The 20,748-nt window shown below is 45.1% G+C and overlaps 1 protein-coding gene across 4 annotated transcripts in view; it reads left to right on the top strand.

Moving 5' to 3' along the window:
* ERICH6 (glutamate rich 6) overlaps positions 1 to 20,748 on the top strand; it is a 94,467-nt gene that overhangs the window by 69,542 nt on the left and 4,177 nt on the right. The window lies entirely within an intron of this gene.

Below are 20,748 nucleotides of genomic sequence, written 5' to 3'. Positions count from 1 at the left end.
ACAGCTTACATTGCTGCACTATACCAATATACTGAGAATAAAAAAGGGCATGATGTGTGAGTCCCCTCACCCCTCCATGTGGAGTGTCCTTTAGATTATGGACACTTCAGCTACACTTTGTGTCCGTGTTTACATGAGTGGTTATGCAACTGCCTTGAAAACAGTATATACTGGTTTTCCAGGCATTAGCAAGTAAGCTGTCAGCAGTTATGATATAGCTAAATTGGGCGGATCAGTTAATAATGGCGCACAGCGCTGCATTAAAAAGATACGCTTTTATCGCTATTTATCGTTAGTACTGCATAATAATGGCGCACAGGGAAAAAAGAAGAAAAACAGCACACAGTAACGTTATTTATCATTAGCACCGTTCATATGCCAAATAGCAGACGATATTGAGCACAGTAACGTTTATTATCAATAGCTAACCAACATAAGCCAAACTGCAAACGTTATTTAACTGCAAACAGGTAAATGGATTTAATGTAACACTGTGAAGGTTAGGGTTAGGCACTACCAGGGGGGTGGTTAGGGGTAGGCACCACCAGGGGGCTGCTTAGGGTTAGGCACCACCAGGGGGGTGGTTAGGGTTAGGCACCACCAGGGGGGTCTTAGGGTTAGGCACCACCAGGGGGGTGCTTAGGGCTAGGCACCACCAGGGGGGTGATTAGGGGTAGACACCACCAGGGGGGTGCTTAGGGTTAGGCACCACCAGGGGGGTGCTTAGCTTTAGGCACCACCAGGGAGCTCTTAGGGTTAGGCCCCACCAGGGGGATGCTTAGAGTTAGGCACCACCAGGGGGGTCTTAGGGTTAGGCACCACCAGGGGGTGGTTATGGTTAGGCACCACCAGGGGGGTGGTTAGGGTTAGGCACCACCAGGGGGGTCTTAGAGTTAGGCACCACCAGGGGGGGTCTAGGGGTTAGGGATAGGTACAGAGAGGGTTCTGTGTGTTAACGCTAATTTTCAATAAAATAAACAGAGCTAAATAACGATAAGGCTTTAACGTTAAATAGCGATAAGCGACAAACGGATTAGCGCCAACACCATGCGCCATTATTCGCAGGCGCCATTTTCAGATGGATCCAAATTGGACGTTTAACTTCTCCATGGTCCAAAGAGAAATGGATCAGCACCCAGTTGTATCCTATGGGAGGTAAGCATGCTCAAACCAGAATGACTCGGCTACCCTCCAGAGTCCACTCTCGCAGAACAATAGTAGTCAGAAGCACCGCTGCTATTAAAAGCTCTTTTATTTGTGTAAGACACACATGAATGGTAGTACAAACAGCATAGCTCACTGTTTTGGGCTGTATGTCTTTGCTCAAGCTGCTACAGACGCCATTAGCTTAAAAGCACTCTTGTGCATATTTAAATACCCCTCCAATGGGAACCAGTCAGATGACAAGACTGTGAGCCAATGAAAGCCAAATTGGGATATTCCATTTATCCTCTGTACCCTGAGTTGAGTAATACTGTCTTTGTCTATTAGTGGTAACAAGATTAGAAAGTGACTGATCCAGATTGCCCTATCTGATAGCAGATTTATGATAAGCTTAGTTGTTCTCTTTATTTTTGAGTCATCTTGGTTTATGTGCTGGTGGGCAGTACTGTGCATACAGGTTCATGCTTCCCATTCATGAGAGGATCTGTCTTGGTTTGATGCAGTTCCCCATCAGGTCAAGTAGTGACTGGGAGATGCTTGATTAGCTCACATTCTTGTCATCTGATTGGTTGGTTCCCCCTGGAGGGGTATCTAAATTTTCAAGCGTTGGGCGGTAAAAAGTACAAATATGGCCCTGGCTTCATGGCTTCCTGGTGGTAGAAGAGAGATGATCCTGTGTCCAAATCGGGAAAATATCAAGAGCTTCATGCGCAATGCTGTATTAGGCGGCGGGGGCAAAGCGTCAGGCAAAATCTTAATGAGAACCAAAGGCAAGTTAAGAGGGTAAGATAACACATACTTACTAAAGAAGAGGAAGTCTCTGGATACCGTAGAGGCAGTGGCATAGCAATAAAGGTTGCAACTGCATTGGGGCCCCTGGACCAGAGGGGCCCATCAGGGTCCATCCTTTATCCATCTTATTAGCTTTCCATTGATGTTATACTGGTAATGAACACCTCTATATGTGCTTTGCATAGTAGTAATCATTAACTAACTGTTTCCTTACTCTGGTAACACCTCTCTGACAATGAAAATATAATTGGTTGGTAGAGATGGCCCGAACCTCCGCTCCCACGAAAGTTCGGTTCGCGCGAACGTTTGCGAACCGCACTAGACTTCAATGGGGAGGCGAACTTTGAAAACTAGAAAAATGTATGCTGGCCACAAAAGTGATGGAAAAGATGTTTCAAGGGGTCTAACACCTGGAGGGGGGCATGGCGGAGTGGGATATATGCCAAAAGTCCCCGGGAAAAATCCAGATTGGATGCAAAGCCGCGTTTTAAGGGCAGAAATCACATTGAATGCTAAATTGCAGGACTAAAGTGCTTTAAAACATCTTGCATGTGTATACATCAATCAGGGAGTGTAAATAGAGTACTGCTTCACACTGACACACCAAACTCACTGTGTAATGCACCGCAAACAGCTGTTTGCGTAGTGACGGCCGTGCTGGACTGATGTGCAACATGGCCAGAGTGCAGGCCGTGGCAGTTTTCCAGCCCATATGGTCGCCGGACTGTGGTAGCTCAATGATAGAACAACAGTGACTGTCCAGCTGATCAAATTTGGTCTGTCCACAATGAAGCAACGACCTTATTATCTTTGGTGTGCCACCCCCCGAGACACTTATATAGCTGGCAGTAATTGCTTCATTGTGATACGCAAGCCCCTTCACCGTGGCAAGGTAATGATCACGAAGGGGAATGGGCACATGTATATGCCTTTTGTTTTGTTGTTGCAGCTGCAGTGCAGCCAGAAAAATTAGGCAGGCATGTACACGCACCAGAAAAAGTAGTATAGCGGCCACTTCTAGCAGCGGCCTTAAAAATTCAGGAATCCGCCTGGAGTCCTGGACCCTGTTGGTGGTGGCGAAGAAGGCAAGCGGCCTGCAGGCAGAGATCCTGTGTGGGAAGCGACTTAGTCTTGGGGCAGGCAGCCAGTCACACGGCGTGCAGGCAGAGATGCTGTGTGTGGGGACTGACTTAGTCTTCAGGCGGGCAGTAGCCCTCCCGGATCCATGCCTCATTCATTTTGATAAAGGTAAAATATAGAGAAACCGAGAGCCCAATATAGTGTAGTATGTTAAAACATAAACGAAGTAAGGCAAATCAGTGAGAAGAATATACTCACAAACGTGGGTTACCACACAGGCAACCACTGTATAAGCAGGTGAGGAGATTAGACCTGTCCTCACTCAGGGCTAAGAAGTCGCTCTCTGTAGATGAGAAAAAGGGGTAGATCACCCCTCCACCAGGGGTGGACACGATTTTGCAGTAGGAGAACAGAGGCGCCAGCAGAATAAAAGTGGATAAAACCTTTAAAATTTGCTTGGAGGAAGTGGTGGACTTACCTCCATAAAGCAGACACGAAAGACTGTCTGAAAAGTAGCAATCACATTTATTATATGGTACCCCAAAAGTGCAACGCGTTTCGCAGGCCGAGCCCGCTTCATCAGGCAATAAAGTGGGGACAAAACTGTAGACAAGAGACAGTACATTATGCTATAGTGAATTCTGCAGTTACAAGATGCATATTAATATATTACATGTCATAAAGCATACCATATGAAAAAATTGCTTTGTGGAGATAGCTTCAAAAGTTGCATATTAATATATTACATGTCATAAAGCATACCATATGAAAAAATTGCTTTGTGGAGATAGCTTCAAAAGTTGGGTGTACAAGTAAACAATAGGGGGTAGAGGCTATGGTGCTCATGATAGTAATGGGCTATGGGGTGTTTTTTACACAGATTTGCAATGAGTGGTATTGGTAATGAAAAAGGGTATGTGTCAGCAAGTGTAATGGGTAATAGAGCATTTAGAAGAGAACAGGGGGCCAGAAATATAAGGTAAAGTGTGCAAATAAAATAACATAAAGAACTCACCAGAATTCCAGCAGTAGCAGGTGTAGCGCCTCAGTGGAGTGGTGAGGATTCTCAACTCCTTATATATACACAGGTACTTGCTATTAGGGCCAATTAGATGTGTGGGAAGTGTTAGGTGGGCGGGGTTAGGTCGAGTGTGCGAGCAGCCAATGGGTTCTCGCCATCTGTGTTCAGTGAATTGGGTTTTTGGGAAGGGTGGGCGGGGTTAGGGCGGGCTTGCGAGTAGCCAATGGGCTCTCGCCACCTGTGTACAGTGTGTTGGGTAGTTGGGGGGTTGGATACAGGTATCATGGTTACTAAATGTGCAGCTGAGTCCAGTACTAGCTAAATAGAGTACTAGTTAAGGGCACCGCCTTTGACATGGGAGACCAGGGTTCAAATCCCGGCCAGGGGATAGTTAATAAGAAAAGCTACTGCTGGAATTCTGGTGAGTTCTTTATGTTATTTTATTTGCACACTTTACCTTATATTTCTGGCCCCCTGTTCTCTTCTAAATGCTCTATTACCCATTACACTTGCTGACACATACCCTTTTTCATTACCAATACCACTCATTGCAAATCTGTGTAAAAAACACCCCATAGCCCATTACTATCATGAGCACCATAGCCTCTACCCCCTATTGTTTACTTGTACACCCAACTTTTGAAGCTATCTCCACAAAGCAATTTTTTCATATGGTATGCTTTATGACATGTAATATATTAATATGCAACTTTTGAAGCTATCTCCACAAAGCAATTTTTTCATATGGTATGCTTTATGACATGTAATATATTAATATGCATCTTGTAACTGCAGAATTCACTATAGCATAATGTACTGTCTCTTGTCTACAGTTTTGTCCCCACTTTATTGCCTGATGAAGCGGGCTCGGCCTGCGAAACGCGTTGCACTTTTGGGGTACCATATAATAAATGTGATTGCTACTTTTCAGACAGTCTTTCGTGTCTGCTTTATGGAGGTAAGTCCACCACTTCCTCCAAGCAAATTTTAAAGGTTTTATCCACTTTTATTCTGCTGGCATTTTGATAAAGGTGAGGTACTGAACACTTTTGTGACTTAGGCGACTTCTCTTCTCAGTGACAATGCCTCCAGCTGCGCTGAAGGTCCTTTCTGACAGGACGCTTGAGGCAGGGCAAGACAGAAGTTGGATGGCAAATTGGGACAACTCTGGCCACAGGTCAAGCCTGCGCACCCAGTAGTCCAAGGGTTCATTGCTGCTCACAGTGTCTACATCCACACTTAAGGCCAGGTAGTCAGCTACCTGCCGGTCCAGGCGGTGGCGGAGGGTGGATTCCGGAAGCGCTAAGGCGAGGCGTTGGACTAAAGAATGTCCGCATGTTCGACATCACCATGAGATCGCTGGAGCGTCCTGTCCTTGCATGCGTGGACATGAGAGAAGGATTACTGGCAGTGGTACCTTTATTGCGTTGTGCTGTGACATCACCCTTAAACGCATTGTAAAACATAGTTGCCAGCATGTTCTTATATGTGTATCCTTTCTGCCTTCTGGTGAGTTGGTAACATGTCCGCCACTTTGTGCCTATACCGAGGGTCTAGTAGCGTGGCCACCCAGTACAGCTCATTCCCCTTGAGTTTTTTTATACGGGGGTCCCAACAGGCTGGACAGCATAAAAGACGACATCTGCACAAAGCTGGATGTAGACGTACTATCCATCTCCTCCTGCTCTTCCTCAGTGACGTCAAGTAAGTCCTCCTCCTCACCCCAGCCCCGAACAATACCACGGGAACGTCGAGCAGCACAAGCCCCCTACGACGCCTGCTGTGGTTGTTCTTCTGCCGCCGCCTCCTCATCCTCCAAAGAAACACCTTCCTCATCATCCGAGTCTGACTCCTCTTCCCCACACGACTCTTCCTCCTCCTCCCCCTCTGTGCTGTGCTGCCGCAGGTGTTGAGGAAACATCTGATTCTGATGTAAATTGCTCCCATAACTGTTCCCCTTCACGCTCCTCTACAGCCTGATCCACCACTCTACACATGGCACGCTACAGGAAGCAAGCGTATGGGATCAAGTCGCTGATGATGCCTTCACTGCGACTCAACAGGTTGGTCACCTCCTTAAACGGCCGCATGAGCCTGCATGCATTTCACATCAGTGCCCAGTTCGGGGGCCAGAACACCCCCATCTCCCCAGATTGTGTCCTTCTACTGTAATTGTACAGGTACTGGGTGACGGCTTTCTCCTGTTCTAGCAGGCGAGTGAACATGACCAGGATCAAATTCCCGTGAGTCGGGCTATCACATATCAAGCAACATCTCACTGGCAAGTTGTTTCTGCGCTGAATGTCCGCAAAGCATGCCATGGCCGTGTAAGACCGCCTGAAATGCCCACACAACTTCCTGGCCTGCTTCAGGATGTCCTCTAAGCCTGGGTACTTTGACAAAAATCTTTGAATGACTAGATTCAGCACATGTGCCAAGCAGTGTCAGCTTTCCCAAATTCAACGCGGAAATGAGATTGCTGCCGTTGTCACACACCACGTTGCTGATCTCCAGCTGGTGCGGGGTCAGCCACTGATCCACCTGTTTGTTAAGAGCAGCCAGGAGAGCTGGTCCAGTGTGACTCTCAGCTTTGAAGCAAGACATGTCTAATATAATGTTGTGACACCGTCGTACCTGGCATGCAGCATAGGCCCTGGGGAGATGGGGCTGTGTAGCTGGAGAGGAGATCACAGCACCAGTAGAGTTGAATTGCCACTCAGCCAAGGAGGAGGAGGAGGATGATAGTGAAGAGGATGTTTTAGGAGGATAGGAGGTGGCAGGAGGCCTGCCTGCAAGCTGTGGAGGTGTCACAAGTTGGTCCGCTGCACAGCCACGTACTCCCTGCTTGCCATCGGTCACCAGGTTGACCCAATGGGCTGTGTAAGTTATGTATCTGCCCTCACCGTGCTTGGCAGACCAGGCATCCATGGTCAGGTGGACCCTTGACCCAACGCTGTGTGCCAGAGATTACACCACTTGCCTCTCAACTTCACGGTACAGTTTGAGTATCACCTTTTTTAGAAAAATAATTGCGGCCTGGTATCTTCCACTGCGGTGTCCCAATGGCCACAAATTTACGGAAGGCCTCAGAGTCCACCAGCTTGTATGGTAAAAGCTGGTGAGCTAACTGTTCCGCCACACCAGCTGTCAGACGCCGGGCAAGAGGGTGACTGGCAGAAATTGGCTTCCTTCACTCTAAGATTTCCTTCACAGACACCTGGCTGGGTGACTTTTCTTTTGTGTGCTGCTTTTGCTCAGGTGCTCTTCCCATTGCACTTTGTGCCTTTTCTCCATGTGCCTTCGTAAGGCACTTGTCCCTACGTGAGTGTTGGCCTTTCCACGGCTCAATTTTTGGAGGCAGAGAGAACAGATGGCATTGCTCCGATCTGAGGCAGACACAATAAAAAATTTCCAAACCGCTGAGCCCCCCTGGGGTGATGGCACTATGGTGGCATCAGCAGCTGACATTAAAGGGCGTGTTGGCTGGCTGTACATAGGTGGCGATGCATGGCGCCGGACACTGCCACCAGCTGTTTCTGACGACGAGCTCCCCCTGCTTCTTTCAGGAACTCGTCTCCTCCTACTCCTCTCTGACTTCCCCTCTGAACTGTCCCCTTGGTTATCTTGTCTATTAGGAACCCATGTGGGATCCGTATGATCATAATCATCATAATCATCCTGCCCAGCTTCGTTTGCCTCAGACACCTCCAAAACTGCACCAACAACAGGTACTTCATTATCCTCCTCCTCACACAATTACGTCCATGGTGTCGTCGCCTAACTCAGACATATGAGGTAGTGTAACTTGCTTAGCGCCCTCATCTGGTTGTAACAATAATGGCTGTGAATCAGTTAATTCCCCACCAATTAACTCTTGCGAAGTGTCAAATGCAACGGATGTGGTGCTTGTAGTAGCGCTGGTGGCTGCGGAAAATTAGGTGTTCTGTGTTAAATAGTCAACCACGTCCTGACAATCATGGGAGTTGATGGGACGTGCCTTCTTTTGAGCACTGTACTTTGGGCCAGGGTCGCACAAAATCACATCAACACGACCTTGCACAGACCTGCCTTCCTCTGGGTCTGCCTCTACCTCTACCTGTTTTGTCCCTTGTGTCCATATCGGGGGGGATGAAGTGAAACGTATGCACTGACTTGACTAATACAATGTGCAGTTACAGAGGTGCAGTTAACAGGTATGCACAGAGTGGTATATCACACTGCGTGCACTCACGTAGGTAGGTGGGTGCACTGAACACAACAGGTAGGTATGTGCAGTGATGAGGTGGGTGCACTGAACACAACAGGTAGGTATATGCATTGATGGGTATTACAATGTGCACCTGTCACACACAGACAGGTACTGGACACGCACAGTAACACTGCGTGCGCTCAACTCATGTAGGTAGGCGGGTGGGTGTACTGTGAACAACAGGTAGGTAGGTATATGCAGTGATGGGTATTACAATGTGCACTTGTCTCACACAGACAGGTAGCGGACAGGCATAGTGACACTGTGTGCGCTCAAATTACGTAGGTAGGTGGGTGGGTGCACTGTGAACAACATGTAGGTAGGTTACAATGTGCACCTGTCACACACACAGGTAGTCACTGAATGTGCTGGGCCTGGCAGTGGCACACACACAGTATGAATTATCAAGGCGGTCTATGCAACACAAGTGTCAGTGGGACACATAGAAAAAAAAATAGATCACAAGAACAAGATTAGTTCTCAAAAGAGCTGTTGTGGGGTGCTATTTTAGCAATAAGAATCAGCAAGGAGCAAGCTAACAAGCCTACAAGAGCCTAACTACTCTTTCCCTATGAGAGAGTCTGCAGCAGCTGTCCCTTCTCTATTTACTGCAGGCACACGAATGAGTAAAATGGCCGGCAATGCCTGCCTTTTATACGGGGGGAATGGCTCCAGGAGGTAGTGTAGCCTGATTGGCTACAATGTGCCTGCTGACTGTAATGTAGAGAGTCAAAGTTGACCCTAATGGTGCACTATGGGGGCGAACCGAACTTCCACAAAAGTTTGCGGGTCTCCGCGACCGCGAACCCCCGGAAGTTTGCCGGAAAACCGTTCACCGGCAAACCGTTCGGGCCATCTCTATTGGTTGGTTTTGGGGTTACATATCGGCAGAAAGCTTGGGGCCCCATGTAAAACTTACACTGGGGCCCCAAGATCCCCAGCTACACTACTGTGTAGAGGCTTCCTAAATCCTCCTCGCCGCTGCTTGCCAGGACCCTCTGGAACTTTGGGGCTATGCTCTTCTTCTGGCACAAGCACGCAGTACAGCTGTGCTCCTGCCTCATTCCGACCAGTGCTTATTGGTAATCTTTGGGGGAGGGGGGGGGTCTGCACTTGCCAACAGGGAACTGGAGGACAGCGTAGAGAGCCTCAATAGGATTCAAAGGCTTCCCTCTCCTTAGGTAAGCATGTGTTTTTATAAGTGAGCTTCACCTCAGACACACTTTAAGTTAAACTGTGGCGTGCTCAGCAACTAAAATGAGATGATAGCAGTGTATCACATATGAAGAAGCAACTCAGGCACAGTCATAATTGGCAATATATAACTCAAGTTATTGTGCATATGTATCACTTACAAGACCAGAGTCCAAAGCTAGGATACTAAGCGGAGACATAGTCAGGCTGGCACTAGGTGAAAACAATAGCTGACAGATGTTTCTTGTCTCCATTCACAGCAGGTGCCAGTGAGCAGACAGTCCACTCAGTGCTGCTGTTCAATCCAGAGCTGCTTGTCCAATACTCACGACTCCTAGGAAGCCACCCTCATGGTTTGGATAAAACTTGTGGATTTCAAGTAAAGATGCTTCCGTTATCAAAATCATGTGTATCTCCAGTGGCATAGCTAAGGAGCTATGGGCCCCAGTGCGAGTTGCTGCCCCAAGCACTCTATACATAACAATTGATACGGTGCACCAAAACCTGCCATGGATAACCACAGTGACAGAGGAGGAAGGGGATGGGGAACAGCTTGTTAACAATTATTATCATTCAAAGCTTCTATAGAACTAATCATTACAAGCACAGGACCAATAAAGAGCTAATACTGTGGTTGAGGGAGAGCCCTGCGAGCCCCTCTGGCCCAAAAGCCCTGATGCGGTCAAGACCTCTGCAACCCCTATTGCTATGCCACTGTTTATCTCTCAGCAGTTTCCATAGTGTATGATCTTTAAGCCATATTTAAAACCCATGAGTATTTGCAAAAACTCTCCAGATGAATGCAAACTTCACTGGAATATGTATTGCAAATACCCTTAGCTTAGCTACCATAACATAATATACTTAACAGTGCCATGCATTTTCTCCAGTTCATGTTCTATGTGTACTGGTGACAGGTGCACTTTATTCCTCTTCAGTATTAGAAGAGGCAGAGATTTGCTGCCAGTGCTGAAGAACTCTTCATGTTGATGAGCGCTGTCTTCCTGCTGACAACACACTGATTTGCAGTACTAGTATGTAGCTAATATTAGATGAGCTGCCACTTTTCACAAACTTAATAGGTGCCTTTATGTAGCTGGTCAGGCTGGCAGGCCCATGACGTCTTCTTGAAATGTTTTTCTTAGAGCTAAGCTTGGCGTTTTAATCACCGCTCACCCATGTGCAGTTTTTTGTACGGCAGATTACACTTGTCATGTTTGATTCTACAAGGCGTATTTTTACACATTTGTTTGAAGCTTCTGTAGATTTTACTCATGTCCATGTCGCCAGAATTTCTGTCCCTTCTCCTGTTCTGTTCAGCACAGGATTTCTTTCTATGTGTATTTTTTTATTTTTAACTTTTCTTCGCTTTGCCACACATGCAGGGCCTGTGCAGGGCAATCATTAAGGCAAGGGGGGCAATTGCCCCCAGGCCCCAGATTCTGTAGGGCCCCCTAACGGGTCTCCTATTTTGCCCCAAATTGTAATCGTAGGCACTGCGGCTGCTCTGTATCCTTGTGGTGGAGGTGAGGACTGTAAGGTGGCAGCTCAGCAGGCAGGGGCAGGAGGCGGGGATTCATACTTTACCTGCTTCCGTCAGCATCACAGTCATCATGGTTCTCTTCCTGTCTGCTGGACCGCAGTGGCGTTCTCCCCGACATGATGTCACATGCCTGCAGCACATTGGGGAGAGCGCCGTTGCGGTCCAGCAGACAGGAAGGCAACCATGGTAACTGTGATGCCAACGGAAGCAGGTAAAGTATGAATCCCCGCCTCCCGCCCCTGCCTGCTGAGCTTCCACCTTACGGTCCTCACCTTCACCAAAAGCGCTCCACACAGTAAGTGAGATGCTGCAAGAGAGGGGGGGGGGGGGACGATATTGCTGACCGCGGCAGGGCCAGTAGTACAGCAGCAAGTTTGGGGGCCCAGAGGGCTGATGTTTCTGGGTGGGTATAGTGTAGGGGGGCCCCAATTTACCTTTGCCTCAGGGCCCCCAAGCCTCTTAAACCGGCCCTGGGCCTGTGCTATAGGGGCAAACTGGACATTTGCCCAAGGCCCCAGAGCTGTCTGCATGGGCCCACAAGGTTTTCCCTTTCTTTATTCGGCCTCTTCTGTCTCCATTCCCAAGGTGTCTCTGACCTGTTGACCTAGTGTCATGTAAGGTACCCGTTTAAATGGCGCAGGATAGTGCTAGTAGAATATCAGTAAATTTACAGATATTCTCCTACTTCATCCATATAATAAAATATTAGTAATATTTTAGTGCGACCTACACTCTGCCTACTCTCACGCAGGCCCCTCCCCTGGTGGTGCCTATTTTTTTATTTATTGTATTGATAAAGCGCCAACATATTACGCAGCGCAGGACATTAGTTATGGTTACAGACAATATTTAGGGGTGACATACAGCAATACTACAATACAGGAATGCATGCAAACCAGATCACGCAGCACAGTATGTGTACATTAGTGTCCGGCAAGCTTGTTGCAACACCAATTTTTATCCAATTCAATAATAATTAGGCTGATAAATCGCTAGATATATGGCCACCTTAATGGATGTAGAAAGTGTAGATCTTTGAAGAATGTTCCTTTACCCATGTTTATAATTAGGGATTCCTTATTTGTGTATATATCCTTACCTGTCTCCATTCACAGCAGCTTGTAGCTCACTGTATCTTCATTTATGTTATTTGTTCTAGCTCTCGCCAGATCAACATAGCAGCTATAATCAGTGACATAATAGCATCCTGTATTTAGTGTAGATACAGTGATTGAGGAAGTATTGTCTAGTTAGCCATCAGCAGTCTGACTGCTTGACTTGGCTTGACTTGATCTGAAACTGGTTTGAAATAACGAGTTCCAGTATCGGCCAGTTATCCTTTTACTGCTACCTTTTCTGAAAACCAACAAAACCAGTGCTTCTCTGTTATAGAAAGAGTCAATCATACATGACCAGCAGCAGTCTCTAATATTATTTATATTTTTAGAAAACGTGGGTACCATAATTTGTTTTTTACTTCCCAGCTGCCAGAATAACTCAGTACATATAGAATAATGTTTATCTGCCTTGGTAAACTGTTGGTACTGCAGGTGTTACTTGCATTTGTTACTTGCTTTCTGGGTGCTCTGCTACTTGTTCTCACCAGCTAGGGACCTTCCAATAGGCCTTTTGAAGATCCTGCCTGGCTACAAAAGTCCTTTTGAGGACTGACAGTGACATTGACCCTGTTGTACACACACAATGGCCTCAATTCACTAAGCTTTGTCAAACACTTTATCAAACGTTTGATAATTTACCTCATAGATAAAATCTAATTTTGAATTCACTAAGGTGTTATAGATTTATTGAACTTTTTATCGATAAAACATTCGATAAATATATAACACCTTAGTGAATTCAAAATTAGATTTTACCTATGAGGTAAATTATCAAACGTTTGATAAAGTGTTTGATAAAGCTTAGTGAATTGAGGCCAATGCGTGCTGTGTTACTCCTAAATAGCATCACAGCAACACCTGTGTGACTGACTCCACGATGTTATCAGTGATATCAGTGTGCCCCCCCCAAAAAAACAGATTCACAGATAGTTGTGACAATATCGCTGGTCACTGCCTGCTGTGTGATCAACATCTGTGTGACTGTACTGTGTGTAGCTGCGTCACCATTATAGCCCACTGTCACTGGGCAAAAGTGATTTAGTGTCTGATATTTGGGATACACCATGGGCTTGATTCACAAAAGAGTGCTAACTGTTAACACGGCCATTTCCGCGTGAATTTTTGCATCGCGCGCGATTGCGAATTTTCGCGCGAAACGATAAGTTTTTGCGCGCAAACGAGAATTTTACCGTTTTCGCGCGAAATTTCGCGTTTGCGTGCTAAAACGTTATCATTTCGCGCGAAAATTCTCGATCGTGCGCAATGCGAAAATTCGCGCGAAAACGGCCGTGCTAACAGCACTCTTTTGTGAATCAAGCCCTAATGTGCTGTTACCCCCACACAGTGCCACAGCAAGAACTGTGTTACTGACCATACTGTGTTATACGTCATATCAGTGTGCCAAAAACAAAACAGTTTCACAATACCCCTAGACTGGTCACTGCCTGCTGTGTGATCAACATGTACTGTTACTGTGCCACTTCAACAACTGACTGTACTGTGTGTTGTAGGCAATGTCCAAGTGGCAAAAAAAAATAGATGTGTGACAATACCCCTTGGCTGGTCGCTGCACACAACAGTGTCAATTACTTAAAGGATACCTGAAGTGACATGTGACATGATGAGATAGACATGTGTATGTACAGTGCCTAGCACACAAATAACTATGCTGTGTACCTTTTTTTCTTTCTCTGTCTGAAAGAGTTAAATATCAGGTATGTAAGTGGCTGACTCAGTCCTGACTCAGACAGGAAGTGACTACAGTGTGACCCTCATTGATAAGAAATTCCAACTATAAAACACTTTCCTAGCAGAAAATGCCTTCTGAGAGCAGGAAAGAGATAAAAAGGGTCAAATAGTTCATAGATTTTAGCTCTGGCATACAATTAATGTGTCATTGAGCAAAAACAATAAAACAGTTAAAACTTAAAAAGTCGATTTAAACATAAAATAAAACTGTGGAAGATAGATACAATAGTTTATTTCATTTGTTTATTTTCGCTTCGGGTGGCCTGTAATTACTTAGCATTTATAAAAATGAATGGGGCGTGGATCTATGGGGGTTACATTACATTACCAATGTGTAATATCATTGCATGGCACACAGTATGTCATTTGGTCCTACCTCAGTCTGTTGTACCTCCCCCCCCCTTCCCAAAAAAAAAAAAAATTACCTTGTTGCATGGCAGTTACTTCTGGCCTAATCTCCGCCCTGGCCACAGGCACAGTTACCCTGCACCATCATGGCACACGGTATGTAATTTGGTCCTACTTCTGTTACCTTTACCCCCAAAAAAATGATTATTATCCTGACCCATACCTGTTGCTTCTACCCTAATGTCTGCCCTGGTCACAGGCATAGCTATCTGACACCACTACCAGCACGGCATACAGTATGTCATTGGTCCTACTTCGATTGGCTGTACTCCTGCCAAAAATATTATCATAGTGCATGCCTGTTAGTTCTGGCCTCATGTCCGCCCTGAGTGACCACATGCACAGCTATCCTGCTCCACCAGAAAAGCACATAGTATTTAATTTGGTCTTACTTTAGTTGGCTGCACCCCCCCAAAAAATATATTATTAGCCTGGCACATACTTGTTACTTCTGGTTTCATGTCCCCCCTGTCCACAGGCACAGCTATCCTGCACCACCACCAGGGAAGCACACAGTATGTAATTTGGTCATACTTCAGTTAGCTGTGCCCAAAAGCAAATATTAATATTGTTAGTTTCCCCGGTGCATGCCAATTACTTCAGGCCTCTGTCTCATACAGAGGCTGAAATTCAAATATTTATTTGGAAGTTAATTGCCCAATTTTTAAGGCCACTGTCTTAAAATGGGGCTGAAATTCAGATATTTATTCAGCAGGTAATTGTTCAGTTTTTCTGGCTTCTGTCTCATACAAAGGCTGAAATTCAAATATTTATTCGGAGGGTAAATTACAATGTTTAAGGGCTCGTTTCCACTGTTGCGGTGCGGAATCGCCTGGATTCCACCGCAGAAGAAATCGCATGCGGCTGCGTTTCCGCATGCGGATTTAGCCGCGATTTCGCATGCGATTTCGCATGGCAAGGAGCCAGGCGAATTTAACCATGTCACTGCCTGAGTAAAGCTCCATAGCAAACCATGCGAAATCGCACGCGAAATCGCGGGGAAATCCGCATGACAAAGCCGCATGCGATTTTTGCCTATTAAATGCATTAGCGGCGATTCGCCCACATTCCTCCCGCACGCGAAATCTGACGGCTCTGCCGCGCAGATTTCTGCCGCACCGAAAAACGCTCCCGCCGCCGCACAAGTGGAAACAGCCCCATCCACTTACATTGACTATGCGAATCCGCATGCAGTGCCCGCATGCGGATTCGCTATAGTGGAAACGAGCCCTTAGGCATGTAATTGCCAAAAATGTAAGGCCTCACATACTGTGGCTGCAATTTAAAAGTTTAGGCAGATAAATGCTACATTTTTTAGGCATCTCATTCTCAGACACTGGCTGCACATAACACTTTTTAGGCAGGTACACATGGCACTTGAAGAACGAAGAATTGAGAATAGAAGAATAATTGAGTGCTACACAACAACTGTAGTGGCTGCCAGAGTTTTTCCAATGCACAATGGAACAGATAGGTAAGTATGTATAATCCTCGGCGCTGCTGCTGCTGCTGCTGCTGCCTGCAGACACTCGGTGCTCATAGACAAGATGTGGCCACCACCCAGGGTAAAAACTACAACACAGGCTAAGTTTTAAATGCAACAGGAGGTTGTCAATTTATTTGTGAAACCAAACCTCAATGAAAACAGAACAACTTACATTTAGGGTCCATGCACACTGGACCCTTACTGCATTAAATTGCCTATAAGGACTCTGCACTGACATCAGTCATATGCACCTTAAATAGAAGAAACAGTTTCTGGTGTTCTTAAGAATAGCCCGTCTCTTTTTCCCGACCAGGTTTCGGCTATACACGTCATCAGTAATCACATGGACATCTGTATGGCTGATATTGTGGTGAAACCCCTACCACAGTGTGATGCCATGGCCATGGTCCTGACAGTTTTCTGTCTGTGAGCCATGTTGCATTGTAGGAATTAACTTTTTTTTCTGACTGCCAAGCAAGCAATATCTCTCTCTCTGTGCTTAGAACTCTTAGTACATTCCGTACAGATCACCTGGCAGAACTAAAGATGTCGCCACCTGTGATAAATTTTAGAATGTAAATTAGGGAGAGGAAAGATTTTACAATGGGCAAATACTGACTAAATCATTTATAAATGAATATTGTAAAAAATAAGCAGTTTTATTCATTATGTTATTTTCACTACAATTCCTCTTTAAAGAGACTCCGTAACAAAAATTGCATCCTGTTTTTTATCATCCTACAAGTTCCAAAAGCTATTCTAATGTGTTCTGGCTTACTGCAGCACGTTCTACTATTACCATCTCTGTAATAAATCAACTTATCTCTCTCTTGTCAGACTTGTCAGCCTGTGTCTGGAAGGCTGCCAAGTTCTTCAGTGTTGTGGCTCTGTGATGCATCTCCCCCTCCAGGCCCCTCTCTGCACACTGCCTGTGTATTATTTAGATTAGGGCAGCTTCTCTCTTCTCTCTTATCTTTTACAAGCTGGATAAATCCTCCTCTGAGCTGGCTGGGCTTTCACATACTGAGGAATTACATACAGGCAGAGCTGTCTGCACTCTGCAGGAAGAAACAGCCTGACACTTCAGTGGAAGATAGCTGCAGGGGGAAAGAAACACACAAATGATCTCTTGAGATTCAAAAGGAAGGCTGTATACAGCCTGCTTGTGTATGAATGTATTTTCTATGTGTGGACATACTGTACATCAACCTACTTCTGGTTTTGGTGGCCATTTTGTTTGTTTATAAACAAACTTTTAAAAACTGTTTTTAACCACTTTTAATGCGGCGAGGAGCGGCGAAATTGTGACAGAGGGTAATAGGAGATGTCCCCTAACGCACTGGTATGTTTACTTTTGTGCGATTTTAACAATACAGATTCTCTTTAACATCAGTATTGAGGAAAGTCAAACCAACACATGTATAAAAGAATGAATGTGAACAGTTACAAAGAGCCTGATTTAACAACAGTATTGAGAAGGATGAACCATGTGCCTTTGCCAGTTGTCAATTATGTTCTATATTTATCTACTTCTGTATACACATCGATAATGCCTCTTCAGCTGTTTCTTGTACATTAATTGGCTGTAATCAATTTGAGAGGCATTCAGAGCACAAAGTGGCTGTTATTTTGCACAATATACATTCCTAACAGGGACAGATCAAGACCAAGTTGCGCCTGGGGCAAGGTTAGGTTTTGGCACCTAAAGGTCAGATTTTGGTGCCTAAACTGCCATTCATTTTGCTGACTTTTTAAGAATTCAACAAACTGCGCCTGGGGCAAGATACCCGCCTGCCCCCCCCCCCCCCCCCCCCTAGATCCGCCCCTCATTCCTAATAGTAATAGTCATGAGCTAATTCAAAACTGATGAAACAAAACTGATGAGAAAAACAATTGTATATATCCTCCTTCCCCTAAAAATGACTTTTTTTTAAAGATATCCCACAGTTTTATTTTATATTTAAATCGAGTTTTTAGGTTTTTACTGTTTCATTGTCTCTGCTCAATGACACCTTCATTGAAGTATGTTAGGGCTCAAATCATTGAACTATTGATCCATTTTATCTTTACTGCTCTCAGAAGCCATTTACTAACAGGAAAGTGTTTTATGGCTGTAATTTCTTATCAGTGAGGGTTATCAGTCCGACCCGATCCTGACCGGGCAGAAACTGTCACTTTCATACCTAAATTTTTACCTTTTTTTAGGCAGAGAAAGAAAAAAAGGAGCACAGCATAGTTATTTGTGTGCTAGGCACTGTACATACAAATGTCTATGTTATCAAGTCACATGTCACCTCGGTTGTTTAACCACTTCTCTACCACAGGGTTTTTCACCTAAAAACCACAGCAATTTTCACATTTAAGGGAGGCAAGGGTTAATGGGGGTATAATTTATTTTAAAAAAAACCTCACTGATGCTGATCAGTCACTAATGCTGTGTTAGTTATCTGAGATCCTCTCACGAGTGATCTCAGTAACTGTAACAGCATAGAGACTGATGCAATGTTTACACACATTCTGCATGAATGAGCACGTCATTGGCTTTGTGAACACATGTTCACATCAGCCAATCACAGACCAGCGGGTGCCCGACGCGTATGCACATCCGCGCGAACGCGCACGCGATCGTGGACGCGATCGCGCACAGCAGCAAAATAAACAGGAGTTGCCTATCTATGCCCCTGGGACTCAGGTGAAGTTTAAAGGGGCGTAGATAAGCGTGGCAGAGGTTGTTAAGTGGTTAAAGAGACTCTGTACCAAAAATGTCATCCTTTTTTCTACTATCCTCCAAGTTCCTAAACCTATTCTAATGTGCTCTGGCTTACTGCAGCACTTTCTACTATGACCGTCTCTATAATAAATCAACTTATCTCTCTCCTATCGGATTTGTCGCCCTGTGTCTGGAAGGCTGCTAACTCTTCAGTGTTGTTGATCTGTTATGCATGCCCCCCTCCAGGCCCCCTCAATGCACACTCCCGTGTGTGTTATTTGGATTAGGCAGCCTGTCTGCTCTCTTGTCAGTGAGAGAAGAGAGCTGCCTGCCTTTTACAAGCTGGATAAATCGTCCTCTGAGCTGGTTGGACTGTCACATACTGAGGAATTACAGACACAGAGCTGTCTGCAGGAAGAAACAATCAGCCTGTCACTCTTCAGTGGATGATAGCTGCAGGGGACAGAAGGTAAACACACAAATGATCTCTTGAGATTCAAAAGGGAGGTTGTATACCACCTGCTTGTGTATGGATGTATTTTCTATGTGTGGACATACTGTACATCAACCTACTTCTGGTTTTGGTGGCCATTTTGTTTGTTTATAAACAAACTTTTTAAAACTGTTTTTGACTACTTTTAATGCGGCGGGGAGCGGCGAAATTGTGACAGAGGGGAATAGGAGATGTCCCCTAACGCACTGGTATTTTAACAATACAGATTCTCTTTAAGGTAAAGTGAGATGAACAACATATACTAAAAAAGAAACAAAAGAAAAAACACTAACTTAATGCCAATAAAAAAACACAACATTGATGCCATGACAGTTGGATCCTCATTAGGGACTACTTATCAGGAATGACACAGTGCCACACTTGCTGAAGGTGTGCCATGCATTAAAGTGAGAAAGGGAATAATGGTGGGAACTAGAATTAATCAATCTAGGCATTATCTTACCGGTAGATCCCTCTCTGATCGAAAGCCGCTCTACAAGCCCAACTGGCAGGCGGCTCAATTGCCTGAGGAACAAGCAGTTGTGCTCCCTGTGGAAAAGAGGCCTAAATGACTAAGGGCTGGTTCAGATGGACGTCCGAACCAGCTTCCTCTGGCAGCCCGGCGTCTTGTTTCACTGCTTTTCTTCAAGCATGCAGAAAAGCATTGGCGGTGTTTCCCGACATGCAGCGTTTTTCATCCCCACAGGGAAACACGGAATTGTGGCTATAAGTGATCCTGGAAGCAAAATATTGCTTTCAGGAACAGCTAAGCATTGGGCAGATGACAACGAAAATTGGTATCAAAACGCGGTGGTTAGTCATAGTACCGACAGCTGTCCATTCATCTGAATGCATTAAAGTACAAGCATTCATTCATTTAACATTGCAAAAACGTCTATATGCATCAGCCCCTAAATTACTGCTTATTGACAAAATTTGGGAATAGCATATACCGGTAACACAAATGTAGCTAAAGTGCTGCTCCCTGTAGAGGACTGAGCTCAGTAGCGGGGTCTTCTGTGACTATATTTATACTGTGGATTAAATGAATGTATGGTTCAGCTCCTAGGGCTCAGCCACAGTATAAGCGCTTTTCTGAGAGCTTGTGATTGTTTAACGCTTTCTGAGCACTTTTTAAAAATTGCTACCATTCTCCTTCATTAAAATCTCAGTAACAATCGCCACGATTTTTCGCATATGCGATAGCGGCGATTTATACATCGAATTTAATAAAAGTGTATGAGAGTGATTTTAAAAAAGCGCTCAGAAAGCACTAATCAATCACAAAGCGCTCAGAAAAGCACTCCACTGCATAGCTGAATCACAAAATCGCTAGCGATTTTTTAATCGCTAGGGTTGCTACTTTATCATAGAAATCATTAGAAGTATTTTCCACTATAGTGATTCAATTTGGAAATCGCAATCGCTTTCTGGAGCGATTTTTAGAGTGATAATGCAGTGCAAATGAAAAATCGCATAACAGAATAAGTAAAAATCACTGGCAATCGCTGGCGTTTGTGATTGCGATTGCTAGTGGAAAAGGACCCATAGTGTGGCTGAGCCCTTAGGGCCCTTTTCCACTGTGAGTGTTTGCTGAATCGCAAAATCGCAAATCGCTAGCAATTTTTTTTAATTGCTAGGTATTTTCCACTACCGCGATTCGATTTTTACCAAATCGCGATTTTGCTATGCAGTGCATTGCATAGCAAAGTCACAATCGCAAACACGCAATAAAATTTGG

The sequence above is a fragment of the Hyperolius riggenbachi genome, chromosome 4 (assembly GCF_040937935.1).
Source record: "Hyperolius riggenbachi isolate aHypRig1 chromosome 4, aHypRig1.pri, whole genome shotgun sequence".
Taxonomy (NCBI): domain Eukaryota; kingdom Metazoa; phylum Chordata; class Amphibia; order Anura; family Hyperoliidae; genus Hyperolius; species Hyperolius riggenbachi.
The sequence above is the reverse complement of the archived record's forward strand: the minus strand, read 5'-3'. Positions and strand labels throughout refer to the sequence as shown.